This window comes from Nerophis lumbriciformis, linkage group LG23, assembly GCF_033978685.3.
Source record: "Nerophis lumbriciformis linkage group LG23, RoL_Nlum_v2.1, whole genome shotgun sequence".
Classification (NCBI taxonomy): domain Eukaryota; kingdom Metazoa; phylum Chordata; class Actinopteri; order Syngnathiformes; family Syngnathidae; genus Nerophis; species Nerophis lumbriciformis.
In genome coordinates, this window is record NC_084570.2 from 15,653,734 (window position 1) to 15,672,332 (window position 18,599).

Genomic DNA, 18,599 nt, shown 5'->3' on the forward strand with positions numbered 1-18,599 from the left:
AAGGGTAAATGTTCGGTTTATTATCAAGCTTATTTTCGAATGCCAGGATGTATTGAAATAAACCTAAAAAAAAAACATGTTTACTGATATTAGCGGTAATGATGGCAGCCCAGCCTGGACACTCTAATGGATTTAGTGTTGACACTTTGAAACAAATAACTTGTATTTATAATGCACTAGTGTTGTCTCGATACCAATATTTTGGTACCGGAACCAAAATTTATTTCTATACTTTTCGGTACTTTTCTAAATAAATGCGTCCCAAAAAAATGCATTATCGGCTTTATTTTAACACAAAATCTTAGGGTACATTAAACATATGTTTTTTATTGCAAGTTTGTCCTTAAATAAAATAGTGAACATACTAGACAACTTGTCTTTTATTAGTAAGTAAGCAAACAAAGGCTCCTAATTTAGTCTGCTGATGCATGCAGTAACATAGGTTGTGAGTTCAAACCCCGGCCGAGTCATACCAAAGACTATACAAATGGGACCCATTACCTCCCTGCTTGGCACTCAGCATCAAATGTTGGAATTGCGGGTTAAATCACCAAAAATGATTCCCGGGCGCGGCCACCTCCCAGGGGGTGATCAAGGGTGATGGGTCAAATGCAGAGAATAATTTCGCCACACCTAGAGTGTGTGTGACAATCATTGACTTAATATTGTGTCATTTATCATTCTATTATTTTGTCAAAATTATTAAGGACAAGTGGTAGAAAATTAATTATTAATCTACTTGTTCATTTACTGTTAATATCTGCTTACTTTCTCTTTTAACATGTTGTATCTACACTTCTGTTAAAATGTAATAATCATTTATTCTTCTGTTTGGATACTTTACATTAGTTTTGGATGATACCACAAATTTGGGTATGTCTGGTTCAAACACTGATGACATCTATTAAACAGACGAGAAGCAAGGAATAATGCAGAGACAGAGTTCTATTTGGCTCAATGAGGAGACACGTGTTTTGGGCTGTATTCTAGTTACAGATCCAAACTACGTTCTAAAAGTCCAGCCCGTGTGCTTCTTCTATTTATTTGGGAGGTCCCTGTTTACATCACTGAAGCTGTCGCTGAGGGAAGGGGGTAATCTCGACAACTCCAGTTAGACACAATATATGACTATCCAAAAAGGCAAATGTGTTGACGCTGGTGATATCGCCTTGTCTCTGCTCTGTCTGCGTCACAGCGGTGTTCGGCCTTGGCAGTCAGCAGGCCGTTCCTGGACACAAACACTGATACCAGACTGGCTTGCAATCTTTTGGATTGCCAGCTTTGCACAGACAAAGAAAAATACCACTTCAGCACCATTGACAATATTTATAGCAACGGCCCTTAAGCATAAAAGTTGTGTGATAATATATACATAATTATTCTAACAGGGTATCAATCAGATATCAAGTTGTTACATACAGGATCATACATTGGTCATAATTTAAGTCCTTGTGTGTCCAGGGATGTATTTCCTGAGTTTATAAACATAATATATATTTTTTTTAAACGGAAGATTTTGTAATGCTAAAAAAATATTGATGTCATCATAGTAGTATCGACTAGATACACTCCTGTACTTGATATCATTACAGTGGATGTTAGGTGGAGATCCACCAATGGCGTTTGTTTACATTTTGACGCCGGTGACCTATGGTGTGTAGTGAAACATGTTTAGCTATTCCTCCTCCTGCAGGGATGATACTTGTAAGAAACGTACTTTATTTGTCACAATAGAGGCGAGGATTAGTGATTTAGAAGTAGCTTAAACACTGTAGTCCGCGGCTGGACGTTAACTTCTAGCTAGCTAGCCGTGTCTTAAAGCAGTTCTTCCTGAGGGCGTTTCAGTGTTATAACTTCACCTTTATTTTTGTTTTCAAGCCAAAATGCATCCATGCTCCTATTTCTGTCTACACAGTGTCTGCTTGTAAGTACACCGTGATTGTGCGCTGCCGAACATGCTCCTCTGCTCGTAAACCAGCAATAACACGACATTTAAAGGGGAACATTATCCCAATTTCAGAAGGGTTAAAACCATTAAAAATCAGTTCCCAGTGGCTTTTTTTATTTTTCAAAGTTTTTTTCAAAATTTTACCCATCACGCAATATCCCTAACAAAAGCTTCAAAGTGCCTGATTTTAACCATCGTTATATACACCCGTCCATGTTCCTGTGACGTCACACAGTGATGCCAACACAAACAAACATGGCGGATAGAACAGCAAGTTATAGCGACATTAGCTCGGATTGAGACTCGGATTTTAGCGGCTTAAGCGATTCAACAGATTACGCATGTATTAAAACGGATGGTTGTAGTGTGGAGGCGACACGGGAGAAAGCGAGGACAAATTCGGCGATCGCCTTCTAACCAACGATTGGTATGTGTTTGTTTGGCATTAAAGGAAACTAACAACTATAAACTAGGTTTACAGCATATGAAATACATTTGGCAACAACATGCACTTTGAGAGTGCAGACAGCCCATTTCAGGCGCGCTAAGAACATATATTTTTCCACAATTTCAGCACTCAGGTTAACTACACCTTAGTAGACACAAAATACTGCATTACACAAGACTACCTGAATGATTGAAAAAAATAAAAGTTTTTAAGCTAAATTATTAGTAAACACAGTTTATGTATAATAAATTACGTAAAACCGCGAGTAATGAATAAAGTTTTCATCAATTAATATATTCTGTAGACATACCCTCATCCGCTCTCTTTTCCTGAAAGCTGATCTGTCCAGTTTTGGAGTTGATGTCAGCAGGCCAGGGAAGCTAGTGTCTTTATCGTTGGAAATGCATCTGCTTTGAGTGTCGCAGGATATCCACACATTCTTGCCATCTCTGTCGTAGCATAGCTTTCGTCGGTAAAGTGTGCGGAACAAACGACTGACCATTTCGTCGGCTTTCCCCACACCCTCGTATTTTGAACAAATGTTGTCCAATTTCTTGCCACTTTCGCATCTTTGGGCCACTGGTGCAACTTGAATCCGTCCCTGTTCGTGTTGTTACACCCTCCGACAACACACTGACGAAAGTGATAAAATGGCGGATTGCTTCCAGATCATCGCTTTGAGAGCGAATAATAGAAAGGCGTTTAATTCGCCAAAATTCACACATTTAGAGTTTGGAAATCGGTTAAAAAAAAATATGGTCTTATTTCTGCAACATCAAGGTATATATTGACGCTTGCATAGGTCTGGTGATAATGTTCCCCTTTAAGAGGCGGTATAGTACCGAATACGATTCATTAGTATCGCGGTACTATACTAATACCGGTATATCGTACAGCCTTATAATGCAGTTTTCATTTGTCATCAAATCTCAAAGTGCTACATATTAGAAGACATAAAAACAAATCAGAGAGAAAACATGATTTACACATTAAAATTAGCTCTAGGCTTTTCGAAAAAGGTGAGTCTTAAGTCCTTTAAGTCCTGGAGAGTGGCAGCCTCAAAAGCCCTGTCCCCCACAGTCTTGATCCCTGTCCAGCAGAAGGTGCTGTTGGCCAGACCGAGTTCTGGTTGAGGTGTGCCGGTGAGGTCAGTGGGGGCATCACCGTACAGGAGAGCCTTGTATTCGATGCGGACAGAGATGGGAAGCCGGTGAAGGGTGCGGAGGATGGGGGTGATGCACCCAGACTTCCGCACCCTCATCAGGACCCTGGCAGCGCTTTTTTGAACATACTGGAGCTGTTGCGTGTGGTACGTACGTACGTAATTGTATTATTACTTACGAGAAGCCGTATAGGGCGGGATATAATGTGCAAAATACACTAAAAAGTTGGCGCCCTCGAGGCATCAAATAGACCCTTTAATGCTGATCCCAAACGCATTGTATGTATTTATTTTGAGTCCCCCGGCTGACAAGCGGCTAGCAGCTAAGTGTGTGTCTCCTTAGACAGTGTGAAGACGCCCCCCTCAAGCTAAGAATAATCACCGACATTATGGCACATTTCTTAGTATCTTAAGTATCATTATTGTGTAACATGATCACTGGAGGAGGAGGCTAAAAATGTGTTACACACAGAGAGCGTTCCAGGAGCAGGCAATAGCAAAGCTAACTGCTAAGCTCACTTTAGACAACACAATAAATACACTATATTGCCAAAAGTATTTGGCCACCTATCCAAATGATCAGAATCAGGTGTCCTAATCACTTGGCCAGGCCACAGATGTATCAAGCACTTAGGCATGGAGACTGTTTCTACAAACATTTGTGAAAGAATGGGCCTCTCTCAGGAGCTCAGTGATTTCCAGGAACTGTCATAGGATGCCACCTGTGCAACAAATCCAGTTGTGAAATGTACTCGCTCCTAAATATTCCAAAGTCTTTCCAAACTTTATTATAAGAACATGGAAGAGTTTGGGAACAACAGCAACTCAGCAACGAAGTGGTAGGCCACGTAAACTGACAGAGAGGGGTCAGCGGATGCTGAAGCGCATAGTGCAAAGACTTTCTGCACAGTCAGTTGCTACAGAGCTTCAAACTTCATGTGACCTTCCAATCAGCCCACATACAGTACGCAGAGAGCTTCATGGAATGAGTTTCCAATGCAGAGCGTCGGATGCAGTGGTGTAAAGCACGTCGCCACTGGACTCTAGAGCAGTGGAGACACATTCTCTGGAGTATTGAATCAAGTTTTTCCATCTGGCAATCTGATGGACGTGTCTGGGTTTGGAGGTTGCCAGGAGAACGCTACATTTCGGACTGCATTGTGCCGAGTATGAAATTTTATGGAGGAGGAATTATCGTGTGGGGTTGTTTTTCAGTATTTGAGCTTGGTCCCTTAACTCCAGTGAAAGGAACTTTGAATGCTCCAGGATACCAAAACATTTTGGACAATTCCATTGCTCCCAACCTTGTGGGAATAGTTTGGAGCGGGCCCCTTCCTCTGCCAACATGTCTGTGCACCAGTGCACAAAGCAAAGTCCATAAAGACATGGACGACAGAGTCTGGTGTGGATGAACTTGACTGGCCTGCACAGAGTCCTGACCTGAACCCGATAGAACACATTTGGGATGAATTAGAACGGAGACTAAGAGCCAGGCCTTCTCGACCAACATCAGTGTGTGACCTCACCAATGTGCTTTTGGAAGAATCGTGGAAAATTCCTAAAAACACACTCCGCAACCTTGTGGACAGCCTTCCTAGAAGAGTTGAAGCTGTAATAGCTGCAACAGGTGGACCGACATCATATTGAACCCTATGGGTTAGGAATGGGATGGCACTTCAAGTTCATATGTGAGTCAAGGCAGGTGGCCAAATACTTTTGTGTAAGTGTTTAGCAAAGTTTAAGAAGTGTAGATGGAACCACTTTACAGCAGAAAGTAAGTTATTAAAAGGAAATTAACAAGTAGATTAATAAGAGTCGAGAGAGAGGATATAATAACAACAACTGTTGGTTTGTCAGTATTGTCACAGTCAGTACACGGCAAGTCGATCCAAAAATTGGTGGTTGATACCAAGAGTAGTATCAGTATAGGATGGATAGGAGTGAAAAATTATTAAAAAAAATGTTTATGTTTACAAACTCGGTGAATGATTCCATGGACACGAGCACTAGTGATGTTTGACTCCATTCCACCAATCAAGGAGAGCCTGGCAGTCTCATGCCCACACTCAGCGGCCCCACACTGCAAAAAGCAACATTATTATTGTGTTTAAACTACGAGGCGTGACAAGCGGCAGCATACCTCTTCAATCAATGTTAATGCACACACTGGAAACAACAACAGCTATATCGTCTGTGTCAGTAGGAATGTTCATGTTTCAGCCGACAAGAATTACACTTCCAATTCAAGCGCCTGTGTCAAACTCAAGGCCCGGGGGCCAAACCTGGCCCGCCACGTCATTGTATGTGGGCCGCGAAAGCCTGGGAAAAGTGTGTGTTAATAAAATACTTTTTTTTTTTTTTACTAAATGCAAATAATAATTTCTATTTTGACAGGAAAAAAATGTAAGATACATATAAACTTTTTTTTTTTTTTTTTTAATTAAATGAACATAAAAAACACAAGATACACTTACAATTAGTGCACCAACCCCCAAAAAACTCCCTCCCCCATTTACACTCATTCACACAAAAGGGTTGTTTCTTTCTATTATTAATATTCTGGTTCCTACATTATATATCAATATATATCAATACAGTCTGCAAGGGATACAGTCTGTAAGCACACATGATTGGTCCACTAATAGTACTAAACTTTAACAGTTAATTTTACTAATTGTCATTAATTACTAGTTTCTATGTAACTGTTTTTATATTGTTTTACTTTCTTTTTTATTAAAGAAAATGTTTTTAATTTATTTATCTTATTTTATTAATTAAAAAAAAAAAGTAACTTATCTTCACCATACCTGGTTGTCCAAATTAGGCATAATAATGTGTTAATTCCACGACTGCATATATCGGTTGATATCGGTATCGGTAATTAAAGAGTTGGACACTATCGGAATATCGGATATCGGCAAAAAGCCATTATCAGACATCCCTACTTGTCACCTTTACGTATGATTTATCCATTAGTTTGTACATGAAAAAATCTAATAATTAAGTGCATAGGCAATGTAATATGAGGTGATTACTGATACACCTTTATATCCACCGACACACCCTACGCTATGGCGTAGGGTGTGTCAGTCGATCGCCAGCCAGACATAAAAAAAATAGACCTTAAAATTAGCGATCATCAATCTTCAGTATGACCTCACTTTCGTCATTTGATTGACATGCACGGCACCCGAGGGTCTTCTGAGATGACGCTGGCTGCTGCCAGATCATTATTAAGAAAAAATGACCTGTTAACAAAAACATCTCTTTCATAAATAACTAAATATAAATGATGTATATGAATGAGGTAGATCCCCTCGACTTGATCAATTGGAAAGTAGCTCGCCTGCAGAAAAAGCGTGGGCACCCCTGATATAAATCACTAGTCTATTCAACTTGAATGTCACATTCTGTAACGTTAAAATGTATTGTTTATTATTATTATTATTATTAAAGACGGATTTGGTCCTAGTATTAACTAAATTGTAAACCATACACATCCCTCGTAATGATGCATACTAGGGTGGTACGGTATTAGTAAAGTACCGCGTTACTAATGAATCATATTCGGTACTATACCGCCTCTGAAAAGTACCGGTCCTCCACCCGGAAATATGTCCCTGGACACATGAGGACTTTGAATAGGCACATGAACAATAACAAGATCTGATAGCTCAGTTACAGCTCATGTTATTCTATTGTGTTATATGTGTTTTATCTTGCACGATTGCGCCAAGTAAACATCCTAGTTTGTGAGCCCGTCCTCAAACAATGGCAATAAAAACTCTTCTGATTCTGATTCTGAATATGACCAATGTATGATCCTGTAACAACTTGGTATCAGATTGATACCCAAATGTGTGGTATCATATATATATATATATATATATATATATATATATATATATATATATATATATATACATATATATATATATATATATATATATATATATATATATATATATATATATATATATATATATATATATATATATATATATATATATATATAGGAGAAATACTTTTTAATTTCAGTGTTCATTTATTTACCCATATACACACAAATAACACTCATCTACTCATTGTTGAGTTAAGGGTTGAATTGTCCATCCTTGTTCTATTCTCTGTCACTATTTTTCTAACCATGCTGAACACCCTCTCTGATGATGCATTCTGCTTTGTCTCCTTGTCTCTAAAAGCCCTAGATGTTATTGTCTCATATGCATGTACAGTAGATGGCAGTATTGTCCTGTTTAAGAGTGTTACAACATTGCTGTTTACGGCAGACAAACTGCTTTACGGTAGACGAAAACGTGACTGCTGTTGTTGTGTGTTGTTGCCGCGCTGGGAGGACGTTAATGAAACTGCCTAACAATAAACCCACATAAGAAACAAAGAACTCGCCCTCGATCATTCTACAGTTATAACGTCATTGGGTAGGCACGCTGTTTATATTGTGGGAAAGCGGACGTGAAAACAGGCTGTCGACACATCACTCATGTCCGCCTGAATTTCGGGAGATTTTCAGGAGAAAATTTGTCCCGGGAGGTTTTCGGGAGAGACGCTGAATTTCGGGAGTCTCCCGGAAAATCCGGGAGGGTTGGCAAGTATGGGTATCATCCAAAACTAATGTAAAGTATCCAAACAACAGAAGAATAAATGATTATTACATTTGAACAGAAGTGTAGATAGAACATGTTACAAGAGAAAGTAAGCAGATATTAACAGTAAATGAACAAGTAGATTAATAATTCAACCGCTTGTCCTTAATAATGTTGACAAAATAATAGAATGGAAAATGACACAATATGTTACTGCATATGTCAGCAGCTAAATTGGGAGCCTGTGTTTGTTTACTTACTACTAAAAGACAAGCTGTCTTGCATGTTCACTATTTTATTTAAGGACAAACTTGCAATAAGAAACATATGTTTAATGTATTGTTAGATTATTTTGTTAAAATAAAGCCACTAATGCAATTTTTTGTGGTCCTTTTTTATTTCGAAAAGTACCGGGAAGCATCGAAATAATTTTGGTACCGGTACCAAAATATTGGTATTGGTACAACACTAGTTTCCACTGTAAATATGATTGCAAATGAAACTCAAAAATGTAAGAAACTAAATTTAAGTAAGCAGATATTAACAGTAAATTAACAATAATTAATTTTCTACCACTTGAAATTAATAATGTTGACAAAATAATAGAATGAGAAATGACACAATATGTTACTGCATATGTCAGCAGACTAAATTAGGAGCCTTTGTTTGTGTACTTACTAATAAAAGACAAGTTGTCTTGTATGTTCACTATTTTATTTAAGGACTAAATTGCAATAAGTGTCATGTCTGTGTTGATCATGTTTTTGTTTGGCCATGTGCTGTCTGGTTTTGGACTCTTTTTAGTTCCTGCTTTTCACTCCCTTGTCTTGTTTCCATGGTTACCCATTAGTTTCACCTGTTCCACGTTAGGACTCATTGTGCACTCTTGTTTTGTCACCATAGCAACCATTAGTTTTTCACCTGTCACGTCACGCACCTGTTTCACGTTTTGAGTCACGCACCTGTTTTCGCTAATCATGTCTGTAGTATTTAAGTTCATTGTTTTCAGTTTGTCTTTCTGGCGACATCCCACATTTATATTCTGCACATTCCTGACACTTGTTTTCATGTCCATCGTTCATGCTGCTCCTTTAGTCCATGCCAAGTAAGTTTTTGTTTATTAATGCCAAAGTTAGTGTGTTTCATTGTTCACAGTTTCTGCCTTTGTGCTATAGTCTTTTTGGTTTCATAGTTTGTTCTCCGCCACTGTGCGCGCTTTTCGTTTGTACTTTTTTGATAGTAATAAATTATGTACTCACAATCCCGTCTCGCCCGAGCCAACTTTCCGTTGCCTTCTGGAAAAACTAAACCCAAGGACCAAGTCTTGACAATAAGAAACATACGTTTAATGTACCCGAAGATTTTTTGTTAAAATAAAGCCAATACCGGCACCAAAATATTGTTATCGAGACAACACTAATGCATACAGAAATCTAATCATTTTCTTCTTTACTGGTGGATATGACCGTGCTTTTTTAAAATTTTGATCATGGCTTCACTGCTTGTTTACTTTGTATGATTTACAGTATTATAATTTTTTCTCCCTCTCAGGCCGTTCTAATAATCTCCACCGACGGGGCCGCGTTATTAGTCATGCTGCTAATAATATTCTGAGCTCATGTCATTCATGTCTCACAAGCCTCAATAATGTGAATGCCATTTGGTGAAGAGGAGGGGGACTCATCTGTCTCTCTGTGTGGGAGTGGGCCCGAATCCCCGCATCCATCATAACCAGACCTATTGTGTGTGTGTGTGTAAGCTGGCCATGTGTGTGTGTCTTATCATTCGCCATCATCATAATATGGGCTAAAGCACACCAGCCAGTGTAAATGTGCTTCTATTCTACTCCCCTGAGCCACCCTTTATCCATTTCCTGCCTGTTCCAAAGGAAAGAAGGTGGTGTATGTATGTGTGTGTGTGTGTGTATCAAGATGTGCAAAGAAAAATTTGAAAGATGTTTTTTTTTTACGGTGATATCACTGTTGTGGCTGACATCTGTGTAATGGCAGCTACCAGGCTGCAGGTAGAGCCTGACATAAGTAAGAGATGATTTATGCAGAGTTCTCCCATTGCAGGGAGGCGAGCGAAAGAGATGTAATTGGCAGACACGCGGCGCACAAACCGCCTTATCCTCGCCATCAATTAAAGTCACACTGGGACAATGACGGCGGCGAGGATGAGAGCCTCTCGCGGCAAATTCAAGTTCTGGCCTAATTTCACAAGGGATTGAGAGCGCTGAGGTTTTGCAGGAGTTTACTTTTGGTTGTGAAAAACAACAGGATGCTGGGAACACGGTGACCTCGATAAAAGAGCAGGAATTACAGCTCTCTCCAAAATGGCGTCTGGATGTTTGAGGAAGGCCTTCATGCCAAACAACCATGGAATTGAGAAATATACTACCTCACAAGTCTTAAGGCTGTGAGCAGTTTGTATTATTTATTGATCCAAAGGGAGCTATTGTCTTTAGACAGTTTGTTGTTCTGCCCTTGCAACTCAATTTCAGCGTGTGCAGCTAGTTAACAGCATGGAGAATTAAAAGAAAGCATTACATGGGTAAATGGATTGTACAAACCCCGTTTCCATATGAGTTGGGAAATTGTGTTGGATGTAAATATAAACGGAATACAATGATTTGCAAATCCTTTTCAACCCATATTCAATTGAATGCACTACAAAGACAACATATTTGATGTTCAAACTCATAAACTCTATTTTAGAACTTAGAATTTCATGGCTGCAACACGTGCCAAAGTAGTTGGGAAAGGGCATGTTCACCACTGTGTTACATGGCTTTACCTTTTAACAACACTCAGTAAACGTTTGGGAACTGAGGAGACACATTTTTAGGGCTTCTCAGGTGGAATTATTTCCCATTCTTGCTTGATGTACAGCTTAGGTTGTTCAACAGTCCGGGGATCTCCGTTGTGGTATTTAAGGCTTCATAATGCGCCACACATTTTCAATGGGAGACAGGTCTGGACTACAGGCAGGCCAGTCTAGTACCCACACTCTTTTACTATGAAGCCACGTTGATGTAACACGTGGCTTGGCATCGTCTTGCTGAAATAAGCAGGGGCGTCCATGGTAACGTTGCTTGGATGGCAACATATGTTGCTCCAAAACCTGTATGTACCTTTCAGCATTAATGGCACCTTCACAAATGTGTAAGTTACCCATGTCTTGGGCATTAATACACCCCCATACCATCACAGAATGCTGGCTTTTCAACGTTACGCCTATAACAATCTGGATTATTCTTTTCCTCTTTGGTCCGGAGGACACAACGTCCACAGTTTCCAAAAACAATTTGAAATGCGGACTTGTCAGACCACAGAACACTTTTCCACTTTGTATCAGTCCATCTTAGATGAGCTCAGGCCCAGCAAAGCTGACGGCGTTTCTGGGTGTTGTTGATAAACGGTTTTCGCCTTGCATAGGAGAGTTTTAACTTGCACTTACAGATGTAGCGACCAACTGTAGTTACTGACAGTGAGTTTCTGAAGTGTTCCTGAGCCCATGTGGTGATATCCTTTACATACTGATGTCGCTTGTTGATGCAGTACAGCCTGAGGGATCCAAGGTCACGAGCTTAGCTGCTTACGTGCAGTGATTTATCCAGATTCTCTGAACCTTTTGATGATATTACGGACCGTAGATGGTGAAATCCCTAAATTCCTTGCAATAGCTGGTTGAGAAAGGTTTTTCTTAAACTGTTCAACAATTTGCTCACGCATTTGTTGACAAAGTGGTGACCCTCGCCCCATCTTTGTTTGTGAATGACTGAGCATTTCATGGAATCTACTTTTATACCCAATCATGGCACCCACCTGTTCCCAACTTGCCTGTGGGATGTTCCAAATAAGTGTTTGATGAGCATTCCTCAACTTTATCAGTATTTATTGCCACCTTTCCCAACTTCTTTGTCACGTGTTGCTGGCATCAAATTCTAAAGTTAATGATTTTTTGCAAAAAAAAAAAAAAGTTTATCAGTTTGAACATCAAATATGTTGTCTTTGTAGCATATTCAACTGAATATGGGTTGAAAATCATTTGCAAATCATTGTATTCCGTTTATATTTACATCTAACACAATTTCCCAACTCATATGGAAACGGGGTTTGTACTTGTATAGCGCTTTTCTACCTTCAAGGTACTCAAAGCGCTTTGACACTATTTCCACATTCACCTTCCACACACTGATGGCGGAAGCTGCCATGCAAGGTCCTAACCACCACCCATCAGGAGCAAGGGTGAAGTGTCTTGCTCAAGGACACAACGGACGTGACTAGGTAAATACTTGCCAACCTTGAGACCTCCGAATGGGGGGGGGGGGGGTGAGTATATCCGTTGGTCCACCGTGTTCAATGGAGAAGTCTGATCTACAAAATGTGCAGGCAGCATATCCCTTCCCCTTCGAGCTGTCCTGGATGAACTGAAATAATTTCTTCCCAATCATTTTGGAACTCGCAAGGGTACTTCTTCTTCTTACTCGTCGTCGCCATGTCTCTTCTTCGTTCTTCTGCTTCGTCTCTGTTATGTTTTTGGACATTACTACTTGCCGTAGTGTTGAAGCAATGCATGATGGGAATCCGGATGTTGTGTGTCAGTGTATTAACGTGCCGGCTGGAATAAACACACGCTGAGAAATAGCTCTGTGCCTGCCTACTTTATGAGTTATAGATAAACCTATGTATAACGGGGACATATATAATAGTCTCCTTTTCAGATGACAGAGTATGCCAAAGGCAGTGCCTTTAAGGCACGCCCCCAATATTGTTGTCCGGGTGGAAATCGGGAGAAATTCGGGAGAATGGTTGCCCCGGGAGATTTTCGGGAGGGGCACTGAAATTCGGGAGTCTCCCGGGAAAATCGGGAGGGTTGGCAAGTATGGACTAGGTTGGTAGAAGGTGGGGATCGAACCAGGAACCCTCAGGTTCGAAAAAGCAATAGTATGGTATTATTACAGGGTTAAGTGCAAGTACTTTGTAAATTACACAAATCTGTTTCTAAATCATTCTAAGACTTACTATCTGTTGTTTTTTTTGTTTTGTATAGGTTTTTTTGTGGGGGTGGGGGGTGGCATCATTGGGATGTACACAAAAAAATATTTTGACTTTTATGGCAGACAACAGATGTTTGATGTATGCAAATATGATGTAATGGATAGGAAAGTCTGATGCTGGACGCGTCACGATTGGCTTAACTCGTCGCCCCAAATGCAGAAATGACAGAGTCAAAGTCCAAGAGTTATTATTTTGAAAAACCAAGAGGGTACAGGAGACCAGGCTGAGGCACTGCGGGTAGAGTACTTAAGGCAGAGGAAAACGGGTAAGTCGAGGAGCAAATACCACGAAAACAGCAGATCAGCAAGATCAACAAAAATGCTCGAATTCTAGGAAAACTGGCGAGAAGCGTTACCACGTGTAGAACTGTGAACAATCTGCCGATCGCGCCGAGTGAAGTCCAAACATATATAGGCTGTAGGTGATTAGTTGATGGCAGGCAGGTGAGTTGATTAGGGAACTGGGATCAGCTGTGCCAGGCTGAGAGCTGGAGCCAAGCCTACGCCCAAAACACGCCCACTCTCACAAAGACACACACAGAGACTGTGACAGGACGTCAATTAAAAATTAAATAATAATAAATAAAATATAAGTATGGGGCAATAGCTACAAAAATATACTTTATTCGCTCATCGTGTTACAGAAGAGGTCATGTGTTACATAATGTTGGTTATGGAGAACATTTAAGCCCCTTATTTTTTTAAATGAAAATATTGAAATCCAACGATAGAGTGTATTTGCAAACAACCCAAATTATGCATTAAAAAAAATGTAACCTGCTACTACACTGTAAAAAAAAAAAAAGTTGAGAAAACGCACATTTTCAAGGCAACATGATTCAACAAGATTTTTGCGTTTTCTCAACTTTTGACTGCTGCTGGCCGGACACTGTTTTGGTAGTTAAACATAGTGAAACCTTATTTCTGAGTCTGACAAACTTGAAAACTATAATTATTTTTTACAGTGTACCAAAACAGTGTCCGGCCAGCAGTAGTCAAAAGTTGAGAAAATGCAAAAATCTTGTTGCATCATGTTGCCTTGAAAATTTGCGTTTTCTCAACTTTCTTTTTTTTTTACAGTGTAGTGTACTGATATTTTGGTACCGGTACCGGTACTAAAATTATTTCGATACGTTTCCGTACTTTTCTAAATAAAGGGGACCACAAAAAAATTGCATTATTTACTTTATTTTAAGAAACAATCTTAGTGTACATTAAACATATGTTTCTTGTTGCAAGTTTGTCCTTAAATAAAATAGTGAACATTCAAGACAACTTGTCTTTTATTAGTAAGTAAAGAAACAAAGACTCCTATTTTAGTCTGCTGACATATGCAGTAACATATTGTGTCATTTATCATTCTATTATTTTGTCAACATTATTAAAGACAAGTGGTAGAAAATTAATTATTAATCTGCTTGTTCATTTACTGTTAATATCTGCTTACTTTCTCTTTTAACATGTTCTATCTACACTTCTGTTCAAATGTAATAATCACTTATTCTTCTGTTTGAGTTTATTTTCGAACATGCATGCATACAACATGATACATCACAATTTCCAGTTTCTCTTTTCAACATGTTCGAAAAGGATTAGGAAGAAGCTCTGCTTCTTTAATCCTACCCCTTTTCTTTATATAACAGTTGCTAAAACTTTTTGTTCACTTCCTGTTCACAATTTATTCACAAAATACTCCATAAGTAATCACAATAAAAATAAATAAATAATAATAATAATTTAATAATAATAATTGTTGTTTGATACTTTACATCAGTTTTGGATGATACCACAAATTTGGGTATCAATCCGATACCAAGTAGTTACAGGATCATACATTGGTCATATTCAAAGTCCTCATATGTCCAGGGACATATTTCCTGAGTTTATAAACATAATATACATTTAAAAAAAACGAAAGAAGATGTTGTGATGCCGAAAAATATCGACGTAATCATAGTAGTATCGACTAGATACGTGCCTGTACTTGGTATCATTACAGTGGATGTCAGGTGTAGATCCACCAATGGCGTTTGTTTACATTTTAATGCCGGTGAGCTACGGTGTGTAGTGAAACATGTTTAGCTATTCCTCGTCCTGCAGGGATGATACTTGTAAGAAACTTACTTTATTTGTCGCCATGGAGACCAGGAGTAGTGATTAGAAGTAGCTAAAACACAGCAGACGGTGGATGGACGTTAGCCGCTAACTAGCTAGCCATGTCTTAAAACACCTCTTCCTGAGGGCATTTTAGTGTTATAACTTCACCTTTATCGTTAGTTTTTAAGCCAAAATGCGTCCGTTCTCCCTTTTCTGTCTACACCCTGTGTCTGCTTGTAAGTACTCCGTGATTGTGCGCTGCCGAACATGCTCCTCTGCTCGTAAACCAGCAATGTCTCGACGTGACTTCGACGCGGGCGGAGGCGGTATAATACCGAAAACTATTAATTAGTATCGCGGTACTATACTAATACCGGTATATCGTACAACCCTACCTGCTCCTCAAGAATGTACAACAATTATGTCATGATCCGTTCCCCGGGTCATATTTAGTTTGTAATATCCTTAGTTTATTGTCTATTTCTGTTTTCAGCACCCTCTTTAGTTTTGTTCGTTGCCATGGGTGCTGATTACCCGCACCTGCCTAGTGGTCGGGACGCTCACCTGCTCCTGATCACTAATCAGAGAGCTATTCATCCCTTCCTTATTCTCCACTCAGTCTGACAGTCTTGTTTGCCCTTAGCGACTGTACAGTAAGTAAGTTTCTTACTGTGATTATCCAGCTGACCGTCGTAATTATGACACGCTGTCAAATTTGGATCAGCTGCCCCTGCATTCACATAAGAAATCAGCTTGTAGTAATTACAAATAGGAAGCAACAGCACAATTCATCCTCAAATGTCCCTCAAAGTCACACACGTTAATAGTACAGTTTCATGCAAACGCCACTTAACTCACGACCGCTTAATAATAATCCACTCGAAATAAATGAAAAATGTAAGTAATACAATAATCCATAAAGTAACTTTGACGCAGTTTCCGACGTGCCATCAAAATACACCTTGCTTAAATGTGTTTCAGTTCGTTTTGTCTCTTGACTCTTGAGCATTACACTTGACAAACACAGACACATACGTAGGTCGGAAGCTGTCAACCTCCGGTCCGTCACTCAAATACATCCTTATGCAACATAAACACAAAACTATTTATATTGTTCCAAAATGCACACCCACCTAACACGCTAATTGATGGCATTGGTTTATATGATATATTTTGATATGTCATTTAAAAGGTCTGCGCTCTGACTGCATAAACCAGTGTTTTTCAACCACTGTGCCGCGGCACATTAGTGTGCCGTGAGATACAGTCTGGTGTGCCGTGGGAGATGATCTAATTTCACCAATTTGGGTTAAAAATATTTTTTGCAAACCAGTAAGTATAGTCTGCAAATGATGTGTTGTTGTTGAGTGTCGGTGCTGTCTAGAGCTCAGCAGTGCAATACTCTTCCATATCAGTAGGTGGCCGCAGGTAGCTAATTGCTTCGTAGATGTTGGAAACGGCGGGAGGCAGGGTGCAGGTAAAAAGGTGTCTAATGCTTAAACCAAAAATAAACAAAAGGTGAGTGTCCCTAAGAAAAGGCATTGAAGCTTAAGGAAGGCTATGCAGAACGAAACTAAAACTGAACTGGCTACAAAGTAAACAAAAACAGAATGCTGGACGACAGCAAAGACTTACTGTGGAGCAAAGACGGTGTCCACAAAGTACATCCGAACATGACGTGACAATCAACAGTGTCCCCACAAAGAAGGATAAAAATGACTGAAATATTCTTGATTGCTAAAACAAAGCAGATGCGGGGAATATCGTTCAAAGGAAGACATGAATCTGCTACAGGAAAATACCAAAAAAAGAGAAAAAGACACCAAAATAGGTGCACAAGACAATAACTAAAACACTACACACAGGAAAACACTAAAAAAGTCAAAATAAGTCAGGGTGTGATGTGACGCAGGTGTCGATAAAAGACTCCCCTGCTGTTAAGGGGTTTTACAAGCTCTGTAATGTTTTTTTCCAAGTCTTTGTTTATGGCAATTACATATAGTACTGGTAAATACCGGTGTCGATAACGAATATCTGAGGGTATCGTATCGATAAATAATAATAATAATAATATATTTTATTTGTAAAAAGCACGTTACATTGAGTAAACAACCTCAAAGTGCTACCGTGTATTAAAAAAAATAAAAATGTAATAAAAAATAAATACAAATAAAAACTAGAACAGCCAAATAGCTACAAGTAGTATGCATATATTTAAAAAAAGGCTTTTTAAAAAAAAAGAAAAAAAAAAGGTTTTTAAGCCTTTTTTAAAAGCATCCACAGTCTGTGGTGCCCTCAGGTGGTCAGGGAGAGTGTTCCACAGACTGGATAAAATCTTAATGATATACATCACTATCGATCAATCACTCTAGTTTTGATCATACACTGATACAACCATTGGTATTGACACTACCAATATTTGGATCGGCCCGCCATCTCTTTCCGTGTACAAAGCCCAAAACCAGTGAAGTTGGCACGTTGTGTAAACCATAAACAAAAACAGAATTCGATGATTTGCAAATCCTTTTCAACTTACATTCAATTGAATAGACTGCAAAGACAAGATATTTAATGTTCGAACCAAGAAACGTTGTTATTTTTTTGCAAATATTAGCTCATTTGTAATTTGATGCCTGCAACGTGTTTGAAAAAAGTTGGAACAAGTGGCAAAAAAGACTGAGAAAGTCGAGGAATGCTCATCAAACACTTATTTGGAACATCCCACATGTGAACAGGCTAATTGGGAACGGCACGTGTTTCCTGTCTTTTTGTATGCCGTATGATTTATGACAAATAAATCATATTTGTCCGGAAGTTTCCCGTCTGCATCCCGGGAGAACGACCACGCATAAATATGCACTGAACATTGTTAGTAAAAAAAAAAGTCTGTTGGCATGATGAAATAGGGCTAACTAAATCCTACATGATAGCTTCCAGGAAATGTTTAACTGTTGTTTCATATATTTGACTGGGATTTCTGGTCAAATTGGATTGGTGTTCCTCGAGTTTTCAGCCCGGGCCATTTCAGTTTGAGAACTCATCGCTCATGGGCCGAGATCCCCCTTTTCTCATGAATAACATTGACAGATGGAGGCCAACTGTCTCGCATGCACATGTGCGTGTGTGTGTGTGTGTGTGTGTGTGTGTGTGTGTGTGTGAAGACAGTGGGATGTCAGTATGGTGGAAAGCATGTCTATATCCCGGTGTGACGCGTCTCTTGACATGTGTGAATGTATGTGTTGCATGTAGGCCTGGGCGATATGGCCTATAAATAAAAT